The 17563-nt window shown below is 41.5% G+C and overlaps 1 protein-coding gene across 4 annotated transcripts in view; it reads right to left on the bottom strand.

The window, feature by feature from the left end:
• ELF1 (E74 like ETS transcription factor 1) overlaps positions 1-17563 on the bottom strand; it is an 80452-nt gene that overhangs the window by 38958 nt on the left and 23931 nt on the right. The window contains exon 1 of one of the 4 annotated variants that reach the window (XM_081012968.1): positions 1489-1615. The exons of the other annotated variants lie outside the window; for them this stretch is intronic. The gene's annotated coding sequence lies outside the window, so the exon portion shown is untranslated. Of the gene's footprint in view, positions 1-1488; positions 1616-17563 lie in introns of those variants that run through there. 4 annotated transcript variants of the gene reach the window in all.

Genomic DNA, 17563 nt, shown 5'->3' with positions numbered 1-17563 from the left:
TCTTTCATTCTAACAAACCATGTATAAAGTTGGACTAAATCAGTTTAGCAGGAAGTGATAAGCTATATCAAAATTCTAACCTGAGATAAAAATAGTCAAAGCAGCGCTATTAAAAGCAAAACATAAATGAGATCAAGATATGATGTGTGATGTTCTTTAATTTTGGCAGTCCTCTTGATATTTGTACTCAGAGAGTTTTTGTACCAAACCCATATTGGAGTGGAAGCTTTCAGGAGGTCACAAACGCAGCTGATCATACTTCATTTTTATTTCCTATAGATGCGCTGCATCAAACTCCACTGTTTGGTCAGAAATTCCCTAATAATCCCTGCCAACATTGCAGTGCCCCTCCCCCTTTACTTACAATGAATCCTCATATTCAGTGTGCATTAGAAACTAAAGTTCTTCTGATTAGTTCTAAGAAGTAACACCGTTCTTGGTGCCTGGGTTCTTAGCTTTGCATACTTAAAATAATAAAATGTAGAGTTGGAAGTGACACTAGGGGCCATCTAGTCTAACCCCCTGCAATTCAGCAATCTCAACTAAACCATCCCTGATAGATGACATCCAACTTCTGCTTTAAAACCTCCAATTAAGGAGGAAGTCTGTTCCACTTTCAAACAGCTCTTACTGTCAGAAAGTTCTTCCTGAAATCTTTAGTTGAAATCTCCTTTCTTGTAAGTTGAAGCCATTCGCTAGGGTCCTAGCAAGGGGAAAAACAAATTTGTTCCACCCTCCACTTGACGGCCTTTGAGATATTTGAAGATGGCTATCATATCTCCTGTCAGCCTCTTTTCCAGACTAAACATACCCAGCTTCCTTCAAGCACTCCTCATAAGGCTTAGTTTCCAGACCCTTGATCATCTTGGTTGCCCTCCTCTGCTCACCTTCCAGCTTGTCAACATCCTTCTTAAATTGTGGTGCCCAAAATTGGACACAGTATTCCAAGTGTGGTCTGATCAAGGCAGACTAGAGTGGTACTATTATTTCCCTTGATCTGGACACTAGACTTCTGTTGATGCAGCCAAGAATAGTGTTAGCTTTTTTTTGCTGCTGCATCACACTGTTGACTCACGTTAAGCTTGTGGTCCACCAAGACCCCTAGATCCCTTTCACATGTACTGCTAATAAGCCAATTGTCCCCCATCCTATATTTGTGCATCTAGTTCTTCCTGCCTAAGTGCAGAACCTTACATTTGTCCCTACCAAAATTCATTTTGTTAGTCTGGGCCCAGTTCTCCAAACTGTTATGGTCATTTTGAATTCTGATTCTGTCTTCGGAGGCATTAGCTACCCCTCCCAAATTGGTGTCACCTGCAAGTGAATACCTTCATCCAAGTAGTTTATACATATGTTGAACATCAACTGGCCCAGAACAGAGCTGTGTGGCATCCCACTTGTCACTTTTCTCCAGGATAATGAGGAACCGTTAGTGAGCACTCTTTGGGTCTGATCAATCAACCAGCTACAAATCCATTTCACAGTTACCTCATCCAGCCCACATTTTACCAGCTTCTCTGCAAGACTATTATGGGGTATGCATTTGTCAGAAGTCTTACTGAAATTGAGATACACTATGTCCACAGCATTCCTCTGATTCACCAAGCTTGTAACCCTATCAAAAAAAGAAAGGAGATTCGTCTGGCATTACCGGTACTTGTTTTTGAGAAACCCATGCTCAGTTTTAGTAATCATAACTTCCTATTTTTAATGCCCATAGTCTAACTGTTTAATTATCTGTTCTAGGGCGGTTCCTAGTATGGACCTCTAACTCACTGGTCAGTAGTTACCTGGGTCTTCTCCCCCCCCCCTCTTTGAAGATGGGGACATTTGCCCACCTGCAGTCTTCAGGGACCTCACCTCTTCTCCAAGAATTCTCAAAGATAATAGACAAAGGCTCTGAGATTATATCCACAAGCTCCTTCAGTACCCTTGGGTGCAGCTCACCACACCCTGGAGATCTGAATTCATTTAAAGCAGCTAGGAGTTCCCTTACCACTTATTTTCCTATCTTAGGCTATAGTTCTCTCCTTGTATCATTTATTCTGTTATCACCAGTAGAAACCAAGCAGCTTCTCAACCAACTTGGGTAAAAAAAATTATGGACACTTTTAATTTCTAAGCATATCTACCCTGAAAGTACTGTACACCTGAAAGTAATGAAACACCTGAAAGTACTATACAAAAGTATCAACCATCATATGAACATTCAGGAAGCAGTCCATATTACATCTGAATACAGTTTGTGAACATCCAGTCAAGACATGTAGAAAATGGCAAAGGGCTAAGTTACACCATGACAGAGAGGTGCCTCATATTAATCCAGAAAAGGCGATAATGTTGATATTCAAACAACTTGGAACCCAAACACTGCAAACCCGGAAGTAAGTGTTCGGGTTTGCAAACCTTTTTTGGAAGCCGAACGTGCTCCATTTTGAGTGCCACACTTCTGATTTGAGTGTTACGCTGATGTCTGTCTGTTTTTTGCTATTGATTTGGGGGTTTTTTGTGGCTCTTTCTTGTTGGTGAATGTGTGGAACCCGTTCAGCTACTGATTGATTGATTGACTGATTGATTGTGTGACTGCAGTACATTGTTTATTGCTTTCATTTTATGGATCAGTGGTCTCGTTAGATAGTAAAATTCATGTTAAATTGCTGTTTAGGGGTTATTTTTTAAAGTCTGGAATGGATTAAACCATTTTGCATTCCTTTCTATGGGAAAGCGCGCCTTGGTTTTGCAAAACTTTGGTTTTGGAACGGACTTCCAGAACGGATTAAGTTTGAGAACCAAGGTACCACTGTAGATTTGGAGCCTACAGGTGCCTGAAGGCTGCATATATTACATATATTTGCAAGCCTCTTACAGTTTAAATCTATCTTATTGGAAGATGCTAATATATTAATATGGTCTTCCTCCCTCCCAGTTGCTGTCAAGTGTGACCAACATGAACAGTCACATCTCTAGTAGGGCAGGCAGCTGGTATGATTCAGCTAGACCAGAAATTCCAGTTTGTACACATTGCTGTCTCTCTTCCTTCAGGACTGTGCCTGCACTCTCGTTGTGTCAGATTACAGAGAGCCAGGACTTTTAGCCCTTGCAAAACAACTAAACATATCACATACTGAGATCTGCCTATACCTGTTGTTTCATATTTAACCCCTTTCAGTACCAACGGGACCCCTTTATGTACAAAATGCCATAAAATACTTTTAAAATAAGACTTATAAACACAGTTATATTCCTAGATGTTAATATATCTTAACATATATATATATAGTCACTTTAAAGTATTTCAGGTAGCAAAAAAAAATTATGTCATGTCAGAACGAACTTGCTCAGAAAGCAGATACAAAGGGGGGGGGACCAGAAATTATCTTTTATAAAGGTTCTTGACTTGCTTTTCTATTATTGCAATAAGTATTTTAAATACACCCATTCACTTATGATACTGATAGAAGTTCACATTTTCATATAAACACTGTAAGCAGTAGTTTTAATAATTGCTCCCTGCTGTCAGGTTTCTGTTTGCTTTCTGTTTGTTTCCTGCAATAAGTAGCTGTTCAAAGTAAGCAAAAGACGCATAACCCAATCCACACTTGACTGCAAAGTTAAATTTGAAGCATATGACAATCTAAGCAATGGAAGACACAAGTGACCAGTTCTTGCTCTCAGGGATGAGCACTGTATCCTTAACGCGGATATTTCTCTTTCCATCCCTTCGCTTCCACCTCTTCTTGCTTGCCATTCGTCAACCATTGCTCCCCTGAGAAAACTCCCTTTACTGCTGCTATTTTTAGAGCTCTCTCTTTCTGCCACTTCTCACAGCTCTTCCCTCAACTCTATCCAATACAATTGCTGGTAACACTTAAGAAACACTGTATACATTTTGCACAAAGCTTTGAAACTTGTATGCGCTTTCTACTGACTGTTAACTACTGTTAACTACACCCGTCAAAAGGAAGAAAAGCACAAACATGCTCTGTAAGGTATGAATTATGTTAGCACCTTTTCATTTACATGCATTATCCACTGGACAGGTTTGTCCTGGGCTAAGAGGTTTTTCAAATGCTAATTACAAATGCTGAGAAAAACTGAAGTGAAAAGGCAGGCTTAGCTGATGAAAAGAGAAAGCACCACACAGCCTGCCCAGGAGAGAGCTCCATGCAAGTGAAGAGGTCAGTCACAGGAGACCAGTGACTTTGGTCTTGGAGACCAGCCACATGGTGCACTTTCAGAAATGGCATCTTCCTTTTAAGAAACCTTTACTGTGCAAAATGCTCATAACCCTATGGAATCAACGAACCCTATCCCTCTTCTGCTCTTAGAAAGGCACATCCAAAATATTACGCTAGCATAAATCCTTTGTTTCAGGGCTCTTTATGGAACTGTAGGATAGAGACAACACAGTTGTAGTAATCAAAGTTAAAAACAGCAAAAACCTAAAGAGAAAATGAAAAGCGGACAATAGTTCTATAAAATTGCTAATGCAACAAGCCCAATTTCTTTTAAACTACAATTTGTTTTAAACTGTTTTCTGTGCTGCATTTTATTTGGCTGCAACCTGCGCTGGGACATTCTGGTGAAAGGAAGGAACTAGTAGCAGCAGCATAATCTCCAACATTTCTCCACTGAAAATAGGGACATCCCATTCCATAAGGATCATTTTACTATTTATACCCCACACATACTATTGGGTTGCCCCAGCATTCTAGGCAGCTTCCATATATCAAAACATAATAAAACACAAAACATTAAAAAAAAACACATTTCCTATACAGGATTGCCTTCAGACGGGTCGGGGGTCAGATAGCTCCATACCCTCCAACATTTCTCCAATGAAAATAGGGACATCCGAAGGAAGAGTGGGACATTCTGGGATCAAATCAGAAAGCAGGAAGGTTTCTCCAAATCAGGGATGTCCCTGGAAAATAGGGACCCTTGGAGGGTCTGTAGTAGTAGCAGTAGTCGTAGTGCTGGGAGTTTTTAAGCTCTGCTGAAACCAAAAGGATCTAAAAGCCGATGAAGCCAAGCATGTGATCATAGAACAAATGTTTTGGGAACACAATTCAAGGCTGGGAATGTGGGCAAAGGGCTAGTTTGATCATGAACTTCAGCGTCTGCCAGGGAACGCTTGCTGAGGAAAGCCCTGCCCCATCCTCAGTGCTGTGTTTAGTTTCCAGCAAAGAAGCAGGAAAGTGAAGAAAATACACCTAATCCAGGTGCATTGCAGAAGCAGTGAATGAAAAATGAGAAGCAAACAAAATACAATGAAACACTTTCCCACCTCTGGGGTACCTTGCAGCCCCACAGATAAACTATGGCAAGCAAACAACAGCTAGAGATCAGCATGGACCGGCTGTACCTACTCAGAACAAACTCCTGTCTCTCAATAATACAGACGTACCTCGGAAGTCAAATGGAATCCATTCCAGAAGTCTGTTCAACTTCCAAAAAGTTTGGAAACCAAGGCACAGCTTCCGATTGGTTCCCGATTGCGCAGGCACGCCGGAAACAATAGCAGAAGCCGCGTCGGATGTTCAGCTTCCAAAAAAAGTTTGAAAACCAGAACACTCACTTCCCGTTTTCGATTGTTTGGGAGCCGGAACATTCAACTCCCAAGGCGTTCGGGAGTTGAGGTATGACTGTATACGGGTTCTGCCATGATTTTCTTAGGTAACCTTCTTGTTTGGGCACTAAGCAAATAACCACTTTAAATTTCCTTTATTCTCTTGGATCAACAAAGTTAGTGATACCCTAACTTACTATGGGAATAAAATGAATTCCGCCATCTAAATTAGGAGTCTAAAGCAATATGAACTCAAAACAGGAGATTAGACAGTCCTGAAAAACTGGGCATTGGTCTTTTCATAGAATCATAGAGTTGGAAGAGACCACAAGGGCCATCGAGTCCAACCGCCTGCCAAGCAGGAAACACCATCAGAGCACTCCTGACATATGGTTGTCACGCCTCTGCTTAAAGACCTCCAAAGAAGGTGACTCCACCACACTCCTTGGCAGCAAATTCCACTGCCGAACAGCTCTTACTGTCAGGACGTTCTTCCTAATGTTTAGGTGGAATCTTCTTTCTTGTAGTTTGGATCCATTGCTCCGTGTCCGCTTCTCTGGAGCAGCAGAAAACAACCTTTCTCCCTCCTCTACGTGACATCCTTTTATATATTTGAACATGGCTATCATATCACCCCTTAACCTCCTCTTCTCCAGGCTAAACATGCCCAGCTCCCTTAGCCGTTCCTCATAAGGCATCGTTTCCAGGCCTTGGACCATTTTGGTTGCCCTCCTCTGGACACGTTCCAGTTTGTCAGTGTCCTTCTTGAACTGTGGTGCCCAGAACTGGACACAGTACTCCAGGTGAGGTCTGACCAGAGCAGAATACGGTGGCACTATTACTTCTCTTGATCTAGATGCTATACTCCTATTGATGCAGCCCAGAATTGCATTGGCTTTTTTAGCTGCCGGGCCCAAGACAGAACCCTGTGGCACCCCACTAGTCACTCTTCTCCAGGATGAAGAAGAACCATTGATGAGCACCCTTTGGGTTCGGTCAGTCAGCCAGTTACAAATCCACTGAGTGGTAGCATAGTCAAGACCGCATTTTACCAGCTTCTTTACAAGAATATCATGGGGCACCTTGTCAAATGCCTTGCTGAAATCAAGGTAGGCTACATCCACTGCGTTCCCTTCATCTACCAGGCTTGTAATTCTGTCAAAAAACGAGATCAGGTTAGTCTGACATGACTTATTTTTCAGAAATCCATGCTGACTATTGGTGATCACAGCATTCCTTTCTAGGTGCTCACAGACTGTTTGCTTAATGATCTGCTCCAGAATCTTCCCTGGTATTGATGTCAGACTGAGTGGGTGGTAATTATTTGGGTCCTCTCTTTTCCCCTTTTTGAAAATAGGGACAACATTTGCCCTCCTCCAGTCTGCCGGGACTTCGCCTGTTCTCCAGGAATTCTCAAAGATGACTGCCAGTGGTTCTGAGATCACATCTGCCAGTTCTTTTAATACTCTTGGATGCAGTTCATCTGGCCCTGGAGACTTGAATACATCTAAACTAGCCAAGTATTCTTGTACTATCTCCTTACTTATTCTGGGCTGTATTTCCTTTGCTGAATCATTTGCTTCAAATTCTTCAGGTCGGGCATTGTTTTCTTTATCGGAGAAGACTGAGGCAAAGAAGGCATTGAGGAGTTCAGCCCTTTCTGTGTCCCCTGTTTGCATTTCACCATCTTCTCCTCTGAGTGGCCGCACTGTTTCTTTGTTCTTCCTTTTGCTACGAACATACCCATAAAAGCCTTTTTTGTTGCTTTTAACCTCTCTAGCAAGCCTGAGTTCATTCTGTGCTTTAGCTTTTCTGACTTTGTGTCTACACGTGCTGGCTATTTGTTTGAATTCCTCTTTGGTGGTTTCCCCCCTTTCCCATTTTTTGTACCCATCCTTTTTTAATCTTAACTCAGTTAAAAGTTCTTTAGATAGCCACCCTGGCTTCTTTAGGCACCTTCCATGTTTCCATCTCATTGGTATTGCCTGACGTTGTGCTTTTACTATCTCCCTCTTAACAAACTCCCAGCCATCATGAACTCCCTTTCCTTTTAGTATTACTGTCCATGGGATCTCACCCAGCACTTCCCTAAGTTTGATGAAGTCGGCTTTCTTAAAGTCAAGAAATTGAGTCCTAGTATGCTTGGCTGCTCCTTTCCGCTGTATAGTAAACTTCAGAAGAGCATGATCACTCGCGCCTAATGATCCTTCCACTTCTACCCCACTAACCAGGTCATCAACATTGGTTAGGACCAGATCTAAAATGGCTGTTCCTCTTGTTGCTTCTCCCACTTTCTGGACAATGAAGTTGTCTGCAAGGCCAGTGAGGAATCTGTTTGACCTTATGCTCTTGGCTGAGTTTGACATCCAACAAATATCCGGGTAATTGAAGTCCCCCATTACTACTATCTCCCTTCCTTTTGCATGCTTGGCCATCTGTTCCAGGAAGGCATCATCTATGTCCTCCGTTTGGCTTGGGGATCTATAGTAAACTCCCACCATGAGGTCACTGTTATTCTTCTCTCCCTTAATTTTGACCCAAATGCTCTCACTTTGGCTTTGAGGTTCTAAATCTTGGATCTCTTCACAGGTATACACATCCCTGACATATAACACCACTCCTCCTCCTTTCTTGTCTGGTCTGTTTCTCTGAAATAGATTGTATCCCTCCATTATTACATTCCAATCGTGGGACTTATTCCACCAGGTTTCAGTGATGCCTATTATGTCATATTTAGTTTGCTGTTTGCTGTCTTTTGAAACATCAAGCTTCCTGTAGGACTTATCCCAATGTCTTTAGTTAAGACACCTGCTTCAACAAGGGTAGTAAACAGCAACAAAGGTTCTGTCCTGCTCAAGGCACTGTGTTTCACAGTTTAAATTCACATGTCTGGATAGCCAGCCTTGAAATAGCATAAAGGCTACTTACAAATGCAGATTGTATAAATTACTACAAATAATACATCACAAAACAGTTGAGATTTAAAACTTTCTTTTTTTAAAAAAAATCATTAACTAGCAAGTAGTTACAAAGAGCTTTCCAATTAGGCAGTTATCTATAGGAAGTGAGTAAAATATTGCAACTCTGCATTTCAGAACTGGCTAGCTTCTACCTGATTAAGAAATCTTTCCAGCTCAAAAACCTGCACATTCTTTCACCAAATGAAATTGGTTGAAAGGGAAAAAATATCCTGCTTTGTCAAGGATTGTCATGTGTGAGAGCCTTAAAAACTTCAAAGTAAGCAGACCCTCCTTCTTCACTGGACTGTTTGCAGCAAGCAAGATTTTAGTTTTGCCCCCAGCAGATAGGAGCCGTCATGGTGACAAGGCTGGGGGAAGAGCAAGGCATCACCACTGCTTTTGGTGGCGGACAGAATTTATGGGCTGCCAACAAGCAACCATTTTTCTTATTCTTTCGGACGAATATGAAAATAATTGTACTTAACCTAATGGATGTGATCCATTATATAACATCAATGATAATCACATTTATACTAGTTTGTCACAGGCATGCAATTTACTCCATCATGTAATTTCATGTTACCCCAACTGGAAGATAGATTTCATGGAATTCTACAATGTTCTGATACAAATAAATTGATTGTTTCTGACTAATCCTAACAATGATTAAATATTCAGGTAGGTAGGCATGTTGGTCTGACGCAGTCAAAATAAATAAAACAAAATTTAAAAAATTGTCCAATAGCACCTTAGAGACCAACTAAGTTTGTTCTGGGTATAAGCTTTCGTGTGCATGCACACTTCTTCAGATACACAGAAACAGAAGTCACCAGACCCTTATATATAGTGGGTGGGGTTTTTCTCAGGAGGGTAGTAGGAGATAGGTGATTGACTAAATGGGTATAGTAAACCTGTTGACAACTGTTAACGACTGCAATTAGTCCTACAGGAAAAAGCAAGGGATAGTATGCAGATGACGAAAAATAGCTTTAACTATTAATTAATTATCTACTCTGCCTTATTCCTCCATTTGTTGCTAATGATCAGAAATTTTCCCATTTCCATTAAGTCCAGTCTTCCCTGAAAAAAGAATACAGTTACTTTTTCCATTTTAGACTGTTACATCATAACCTTCATGAGAAGAATTAAAGAAGAGCAGTATCTTGGTTCATCTGTTCCACCTCTAGTGGTCTAACTGACAGGAAGCAGACGTGTAGCTATGAAGTATGAGTGACAAGTGCTTCCTGCCTTCACTGCTGCATCTTTCTTTCACACTTGTAGTAGGAGAGTTCATTAATGCCACAGTATACTAAACAAAGCATCAAGTGTCATGCCTTTCAGAGAAACACCTGCTAACATCTGCAAAGCAACATGCTATAAAAACACAAATTCAAAACACTGTGGGGCAAGGGGAGCCAATTCTCACACAAGGAAAAGATAGAACTGGGGGAGATGAAAGATGGCAGACATTCTTTGAAATTATGTATATTACAAAAAACCACAAACCACCATCTTAAGAAATGAGAAATTATGTTCCCTAGCTTCACAAGATCTAATGGCTAGCAAGGCTTCTAGCAATTGTGACCTAAACATACAGTATTGTTGTGAGTTTGCAGGGGAGGAAGTTGGCTGTACGTGAGATCCTCTTCACCCCTGGATCCCTGAATCCAGCAAGTGTTAACATAGAAGCCAAGTTAGCTTCCTGTGTTAAGGTGATCACCTGGCCATTAAGAGAACAAAGGCGACAGGAATCTGTGGGAGACAGCAAATAGGCAGGCACCCTCCCTCAACTCAGAGAGTTAGAAGGACAAAGTCTGGGTTTTGAGTTGCAGCGAGGTGAATTCAAAGCAAAGCAGCAAGCTGGAGAGAGGCAGAACAACCTTTGAGAGCAATGTTATATTTTTTCTTGAATCCAAGACCCTTTTTGGGTGTTGATGCTGTGAACCCCTCCCTCATAGGCAGAGGTTGTATATATGCATAAAGAGATCAGATATCATAAAGACACCACAATCTCCTCTGTGCCTCATTCCAAAAGGAAACATGAACCCTGGGTAAGGGCCTGGAACCGCTGGAATTGGAGATTGGGGTGGCATGCAACAATATGATGTGCCACATGTCCATCATCACAAAAACTGTATAGAAGCAATTAATCCTGCATTTTTATGAAACACAGCATGATTAAAACTATTGAATGATGCAAGCATTTCAGAGTTTGACAAACATCTGTTGTCAACTGTAGTATACACCTTTAAGCTACAAAAGTCATACAAAAATTTTACTTTCTTCATCAAAGAACCATCACAAAACAGGAAGTACCAGAATGGGAAAATTATGGGAGTTAGCTGGGAGGGATTACAACCAAGCCTGGCAATTTTAACTGGGCAATCTTAGATTTTGCTTGGAAAATACTTAATTAAGATACGATGGATATTGTAACTCCAACTACTTTTTCCTAGGTAAAAATCAACCCTGTAATTGTTTAAAGCATTAAAATATTGCATCATTTAAAAGAGGAATTTTCACAAACATTTGGAACTAAGAAGCCCAGATCTCTGTGTCAGATCTAACCAATCAGTGGCAACTGAAATAGAGGAGGTGGGGGAAAGAAAGAAACCATGTATACGTGTGCCCAAATACACACCAAATTCACAGCAAGCAGGCAGCCACAGAGCCTCCAACTTTTAAAAGCCACTTCTTTAAATTGTGGAGGAAGAAATGAGTGTCTGCTGATAACGGACCTGAAACTCTTGAGAAGCCGGATGGATCTTACTTCTCAACACAGTGTGCATCATTTGAACAATACACATCTCCATTTGTATTTAGAAATAAAATTCAAATTCCCACCATAAAGGGCTCCTCCTTATGCGCCAGTTTCTTGCTACATTTTTTAACCTAAACTTCCATATACAACTAAAATTATAAAAACAAAAACAATTTACACGCATATACGCAACTTTCCTAAAATTATTCAGATTGCAGACTGTTTCAAATTCTGGAATATTACAAAAAGGACTTTGTAGGTGAGGAAGGGAGAAATGAAGTATAAGTGACACTTAAAGTAACAACTGAGTATACATTCCATAGTTGGAGGAAGGTTGCATCCAAACAGAATGCCAAACCATGGTTTAATGCTATGAAAACCAACACATGCAAGTTTTTCTGCCTCCCAACTCTCTCAAGGAGATCTGAAGCTTCTGCTTCCATTTAACAATTGTTAAGTGTGTTCTCCAAAACCTGAACTGTGGATAATATTAATTATGTCTGTTGAAACAAGCCAGTCAGCCAGACTCATAGAATCACAGAATTGGAAGGGACCCTGAGGATCATCTAGTCCAACCCCCTGCAATGCAGGAATATGCAGATGTCCCATATAGGGATCGAACCTGCAACCTTGGCATTATCAGCACCAAACTCTAACCAACTGAGCCATCCTGCAGGGTTAAATATGCAAAATAAAATATGCTTTAAAATTGACTTATTTTAAAATATGCTTTAAAATTGACTTATTTCAATAAACCATCATTAAGACAAACCCCTGTTGGTCAAACATCACAACAAGCTATGGCTAATCTAATATTGAAAACTCCCCAAATCTTTCTTCCAACTGTGCCAGGGATGGAGGAGGAAGCACATGAGACCAAAGCTGACTGAAGCTTATTCTTGAACAGTTGAACAAGGCCAAAGTTTCTCAATCCTTTTTGGGAATGGGGAATGTGTTTGAGACTTGAATCTGAAAAGATGTTACAATTTATGGAGACTAACAGAATTATCCAATATTAAATATTTACTGCCATATTCCTTTGTACATTACAGGGTCTCTTCCGATTGTATCATCTTAGTCTGCCAGTTGTCCATGGGGAGGCAAGTCTATTTCCCCAGGGAGCCTCTTGACATCTGAAGGCAACCCTGTTTAGCGAAGTTTTTAATATTTGATGTTTTATTCGGTTTTTAATCTGTTGGGAGCCACCCAGAGTGGCTGGGGAAACCCAGCCGGATTGAGGGGGTTATATCATCATCATCATCATCATCATCATCATCATCTTCAAGCGAGTCATTTTTATCATGATCAAAGTCTGCCAAGCACCTCAAGACCATTTTTCTGTTGCTCGTAAATTTGGTTTCTTCCAGTTGTTTGCCCACATCTTATGGATCTTGAGGAGAGTGGAAGCGATGCATTGCATCTACTGTACTACTTTGATCTTCCTACTATTTCTTTCAGCACAAAATGAACCCAATTAACAAAGCCTTCTTTTTAACAGTGGTTACACTTTAAGGCTTAGATGCTTTCCCCCTTTACTAGGAATAATTTTACACAGCCTTAAATTGCATTGATTAGACCCCTGTGGGTCTAATCACTGCTAGCGCATCGGAAAGAAGCACTGCAAATAAACTTCTTTTCCCAAAGTCTTATTGAAGCAGAATTGCTTTAAGCCTTGTGTATAAAAATATCCTTGGCATATTATTAGCAGAACTATCCATAAAACAATTACCCAATAAAATATTGCCTAGGTCTGGGGTTGCCAACATAGTTCCTGTGGGCATAGATGCCCCCACATACACCCTCCCTGGTGCCCACTGGGTCTCCTCCCCACTTCTGAAATTAGGCTTGAAAGAAGCATCCGGCTGTAGCCGATAGTTGCCATGTGCATTGAGTTGTAGCACGTGTGTGCAGTGTCCACACCAGTTTCTCCAAGTCTGTGTAAATATGCAAACGCAACCATAAGGGTTGGTGACCCTTGGCCTAGGTTAACTATTTCATATGGTTCAGCAAGTAAGCAGTACACAAATGCAGAGTATTCACTTCTACAATAAGTGAATGCTATGCCCTACAATTCCTGACTTGGTTGGACGTTCAGAAGCCATTCTGAGCGCAGACAAAAGGTTGGTTCAGAATCAGATCTACAAATTATGCTCAACAGAGTGCAGAATGCGATGGGGGGGTGGATTCACAAGTGCCCTATGAGGTCTTTGCATGTGCAATCAGAAAGACAACACATATCTCCTACAAGACTGCACTTTCAATGATCTTGCATTTATTAATGTTCTGTCACTCAAGTTATATTAGGTGGAACTATTTCAGAAAAAAGTATTACTGATGCAAATCACATCTACTTCCTCTGGTCCTTCCTGGAGAAAGTGATGAAAGGAGAGCAGTTTCAGGGTGCTATACACAGTATACCTTTAAGGTCTGTATATAAAATCACTATGAGGGAAGTCACCTGGAGGTTTGGGTTGAAGTGCCATCAGTATGACACCCAATTCTACTTCTCTTTTCTATCTGCTAACCCCAGGGAGGCCCTGAGGCAGTTTTTGGGTGGATGAGAGGAAACAAGGTGAAACTTAATCCAGGTAAGAAGACTGTGCTGTGGGGTGGGAAAACCAACTCCAAATACTCTGAATGGAAGTTTGCAAATGCTCCCAGACTAGGTTGCCCTCCCCACGGAAAGGGGGGAGCCTTCTTTTTACTATCCTTTTACCGCTGGCTTCAGTGGTTGGTTTGTGGCTGCATTTTTAGTAAAGTCACATTAGCTCATTTTAGTACAGTGGTACCTGTGGATGCGAAGGGGATCCGTTCTGGAGCCCCATTCGCACCATGAGCAGAACGCAACCCGCATCTGCGCAGGTCGCCACATCTGCGCATGATGTCATTCTGAGTGTCTGCGCATGCACGAGCGGCGTAACCTGTTCCGTTACTTCCGGGTCGCCGCGGGACGCAACCTGAAAATGCTCAACCTGAAGCATCTTTAACCCGAGGTATGACTGTAATTCATTGCCCTGTTTTGAAATGTATGATTTAAAAACAGTTTATGGTTTGAGCGTGTCAGTTTTTGTAAACCATTCGAAAGCACGTCAAAGTGCAAGTAGATCAATAGGTAACGCTCCGGCGGGAAGGTAAACGGCTTTTCCATGCGCTGCTCTGGTTCGCCAGAAGCGGCTTAGTCCTGCTGGCCACATGACCCGGAAGCTGTACGCCGGCTCCCTCGGCCAGTAAAGCGAGATGAGCGCCGCAACCCCAGAGTCGTCCGCAACTGGACTTAACTGTCAGGGGTCCCTTTACCTTTTTTAAGGTAGAGTTAGTCATGGTGTCAGTTTCAGGACAAAGGAGGGTTCCTGCTTCACATTAATTTCCGCTTTGAGAGCTGTATCTGAGGAAAGTTATAATGCCTTCCCTCTGGGTATGCAGCACAATAAACGGCTTTTCCATGCGCTGCTCTGGTTCGCCAGAAGCGGCTTAGTCATGCTGGCCACATGACCCGGAAGCTGTACGCTGGTTCCCTCGGCCAATAAAGTGAGATGAGCACTGCAACCCCAGAGTCGGCCATGACTGGACCTAATGGTCAGGGTTCGCTTTACCTTTACCTTCCAGTTTTAATGGAGGGGGGAGCATAAACTGAGGAGCAAGAACAGATTGGTCAGATAACCAAAAACATGTAAAGATTTTGATATAAAAATCAGGATACAACTATTGTGTAATCTGCAAAAATCAACAAGTGAGGTTTTTCAAGACGCAGAGGCAAATATAAGCATCAGCTCATGTCTTTTGATCAAGTAGCTGTTAAAGTACAGCAGAAGAGGCCAGCAGAATACAAGAAATTGGCAACTCTGCAAACTTTGAAACCACAGAGATAAGAACAGATGTGGTAAACATCAAAAAATATATTCCAACACATTTTTAGCCTTCACTGCTTTTCATCAGGGGAACATTACTGAAAGGGTTACTTTTACTCCCAAGCAAGTTGGTGACAATCCCTTGAAAGAGACCTCCTGAAAAATAATTGCAGTAGTACCTTATTTTGCCTATACTCCAGAAATATACTAGGAGTTCTGAACAGTTTCTTGCTACTCTGCTGCTCCTGGATAATAATTCCGGTGTAACATATAATGTGGCTTCAAATTCTGCGGAGCAGCAATTAAAATGTGACACATAATGACTAGCACCCAGGAGTAGTATATTGAGAAATGATCATGAAGGGTTCCCTCTGACGGATAAATGACCAGCTGGAACTGCTTTTTTATGTATATGTAATTTTATTTATTTTAGTTTGTTCTAAGATTTTAAATTTTTTAATTGGTGATTTCATCCTAATACTGGTCATTGACCATAATAAAACAACTTGACTTGAACTGCCGAAGTTGCTATTTAACTTTGCTTGAGTCCCAGAAACTCCAAGTGAACACACAACATGAGTAGGTGCCAAACAACAATTTTGCTCTCTTAATGCAGAGATGCACTTCTCTCTTTCCCTATCCACCCATCCTCTTTCCCAGTTTTAATATTTTGATGTAAACCACTTTTTGTGAAATGCAGCGCGCACACACACGCGCGCACGCGCACACACACACACACCCCCCAGAACCAACAACACAAAACATTCCAAATGTTTCTATGTGGGTCCTGTTCTGTTCAGCTAGGTCAGCCATTCTATTCTGTTCTGTTCCTTTTCTTTCCAATAGGCTAGATATCACATTCACTGTTCACGCAAAGGACAAATTAATAGAGACTTCATATCCAACAGCAGCCGCCACCTGCGTTGCTGTGACACATGGAACAAGCAACTTGGCACTGCAATTCACCACTTTTTGTTAAATACGTCCAACAATTTGGAAATGAAGGGTTGCTTTAGAAAACAACCCCAAAAACCCCAGTAATGAAGAAATGCTCCTACTGCAAGCAGAAAATATTTTATAATGGTCATTTCAATACCAATGTTTTAAAAAGAAGCTGGCAGACTTGGTTTTGACAGAATATGTCAGGAGACCACTAGGAACTATGAGAACATTAATAATCATTACAAAAAGTGAACATTCACCTTTAACTTTTTACGCTGCCCCTTAAGCGAGATACGATGTGATGAGAATCTCCTGTACTTTTTCTACACTACGTAACAGTCATGGAGGAGATCAAGGTGGGAAAACTATAGGGGAGGGGACTGATCTCACAACACCTTCCACTTAAAAATTGCCTCCTCCTTCAAGGTTGATCTTTCCCCTTGGAAAAATTGCAGGTACCCATATAATTCTGCCCCCAAAAGGGGCAGGTGGAATTTTTAACCAAGAAATGAAACAGAGGTGTGGGCTAACCAAAGACTAGACCACCACTCAAGCTGTGAGAACTTCTGTGTCCTACCTGGTGAGACGGATGAGGGGGAGGAAGTTGAACGTGAATCCTGACAAGGTAGAGGCACTGTGTGTGAGACTGGTTCCCGTGTCCAAGAAACTAGTCAACTCCCTGCTCTGAATGGCATTGCGCTCCCCAAGAAGGAGCAAAGTTCACAGTCTGGGGTTGCTTCCAAATCCAGTTTTGTCACTGGAGGTCCAGGTAGGCTCAGTGGCTAGAAACACCTTTTAACAGATGCAAGTGGTGCAACACCTACGATGTTCCTGAATCAGGAGAGCTTGACCACAGCAGTTAATGCATTGGTTACTTCAAGGGTGGATTATTGGAATGCTTGTAGGGCTTCCCTTGCACTTGATCCAAAAGCTGCAGATGGTGCAGGATGCTGTGGCATGATCGCTGACAGGAATGAGACCCTGTCAGCATAGAATGGCTTTGCTCAGACAACTGCAGCGCTTCCTGATTTGCTACTGGGCCAAGTTCAAGTTGTTCCTGTTGGTATAGAAAGCCTGTGACAACTTACAACTGTGACAGTTTACCGGTGAGATTGCCTTATCCCATATAGGGCCACTCAAGCACTTTGATCTGCGGAACTAGCACTGTTAAAGATGCCACATAATCAGTGCTTTTTTTTCTTAATTTTTTTTTAGGGGTACTCTCATTTTGACTCAAGAAAATCACCATTTTATAGTTCAGATCAGGAAAAATACAATACAGTAAATGGACAAAAGTACAAAGATTCCCAAATGTTTAGGAGTATTCATATCCCTGTGTCCCCCAGAAAAAAAGCACTGCACATAATACTTGGAACACATTTGAAAGAAATCCATATTTTAGTTTGACAGCACACATTTTGGAATCATTTTGGTCATTTTGAAATCAGGCCAGCACATCCACTGCACTTTTTCTAGTGCCTGC

This window comes from Podarcis pityusensis (assembly GCF_964106645.2).
Source record: "Podarcis pityusensis genome assembly, chromosome: 7".
Classification (NCBI taxonomy): domain Eukaryota; kingdom Metazoa; phylum Chordata; class Lepidosauria; order Squamata; family Lacertidae; genus Podarcis; species Podarcis pityusensis.
Note: the sequence above shows the minus strand (reverse complement) of the source record. Positions and strands in the feature narration are given on the sequence as shown.